The following is a 2054-nucleotide window of genomic DNA, read 5'->3' as shown; positions in this document are numbered from 1 at the left end:
GTGTAGAAGGACTGATTCACAATTTCCTTAGGGTTGTCCAATATTTTTCACGATCCTAATCCACATGGTCTCATATGCACTACGCCTGCCTTCCCTAAACATCTTCAAAACAGTGCTATTGGATTTTGATTTGCTTTCATTTGAAGGAAATATCAGGGACAAGCCATCCTGAAAAACTTCCCAATACCAAAACACACATATGATAACAAATATCCTTCTAATCACACACACACAAAAAGGAAGAGGTCTTCAGGGACCCAAAACAAAGCAGTTGCAAACCAGAAGCTACCTCAGTTAGGCATTTGTTGTTCTTGGATAATAACAACTACACTAGGGATAGGAGACGCGACCTTAGACTTGCAAAAGTGAGGTACTAGAATTGAGCACCCCAATATAAAGTTTGGACATTGGCAAGGCCTTAGTAAAAAGGTAGGCCAGGAAAAAAGTCTTTCCACTGATAAAGAAAGTGAAGGAAATTATCTATTTCAGCCTAGGCTCTAAGTGGGGAAAAAATTTTCTCCTGAGAATTTGTAGCTACAGGCCTTTCCTCGTACAGATTTGAGGTTCAAATTTATACTACCTATGTGTGATCCAAGAAATGCCAGACTGAAAATTAATCTAAAGTGGACTTGGCATGCTGGGACACTTGTCAAAGCAAATGCAACCATAATCCAGGCCTTACAGGATGCCCAAAGACAACGTCTAGCAAAATATAATCTCACAACCCAAAATTGCACATAAGAAATAAGTTACCATGAGAGAGAATTAGCAGAAACACCAGACAGTACATTAGACTCCTACGAACTTATAGTTATTATTATTGGATACACAACTTACAAAGAATACAAACTAAATATGCTTAATGGTAAAGAACTACAACATGGAATCAAAGACAGGACAGGGAACAAGGTAATATCAAAATAATACACTTTTTAAAGAACCGAATAAATCATGTAGGAATTAAAAATATGAGCAGTGATTTTTGGTCACCATTATTTTGAGTTGTGGGTGGGACAATTCAAACATGTGAGTAAAAGGTGTTATAAACATAGACACATTCCTGTAACGTCCTGATTTACATTTATCTGACACTGTCCTATGTTTCTGGCCTTATCCACCTTTAAAATATGAAATAAGACACAGTATATAAAGGACCTATTCTGACTTCAGCACCCCCCAGGTTTTTTAAATTTTTTTAAAGCTTATTTATTTTTGAGAGAGAGAGACAGCTTCCATAATTGGATTATTGCAAATAATGCTGCAATAAACATAGGGGTGCATGTATTGAATTAGCGTTTTTTGTATTCCTTGTGCAAATATCCAGTAGCATTGGATCATTTAGGTCGCATCCATATCTTGGCTGTTGTAAAAAAAAAATGCCATAATGAACATAGGGATACATATATCTTTTTGAGTGAGTGTTTATGTTTTCTTCAAATAAATACCCAGAAGTAGAATTGCCAGTATTCCTATTTAAACTTTTTGTGAGCAAGGGAGGGGCAGAGAAAGAGGGAGACACAGAATCTGAAGCAGGCTCCAGGCTCAGAGCTGTCAGCACAGACCCTGATGCAGGGCTCAAACCCACGGACCCCAAGATCATAACCTGAGCCCAAGTTGCACACTCAACCGACTGAGCCACCCAGGTGCCCCAACTCCCCACTTTTTTAATACTCCAGGCTAGTAGTGTTATTTCTCTGTCTTTTTACTCTCTCTCTTTTTTAAAGTATGTTTGATACTTTGTGTTAGTTTCAGGTGTACAACATAGCAATCTAACATTTATATATATTACAATATGATCACCACAGTAAGTCTAGTTACCATGTGTCACCACACAATTACAATACTGTTGACTATATTTCCTATGCTATACTTTACATCCTTGTGACTTATTTATTTTATACCTGGAACACTGTATGTCTTACCCCCCCTTCACCTGTTTCACACTTCTGCCCACCCTCCCCTCTGGCAGCCATCAGTTTGTTCCCTGTATTTACATCTGTTTCTGTTTCATTTTGTTTGTTCATTTGTTTTGTTTTTTAGATTGCACATATACT

Source organism: Panthera onca, chromosome A1 (assembly GCF_046562875.1).
Source record: "Panthera onca isolate mPanOnc1 chromosome A1, mPanOnc1 haplotype 2, whole genome shotgun sequence".
NCBI lineage: Eukaryota > Metazoa > Chordata > Mammalia > Carnivora > Felidae > Panthera > Panthera onca.
The sequence above is the reverse complement of the archived record's forward strand: the minus strand, read 5'-3'. Positions refer to the sequence as shown.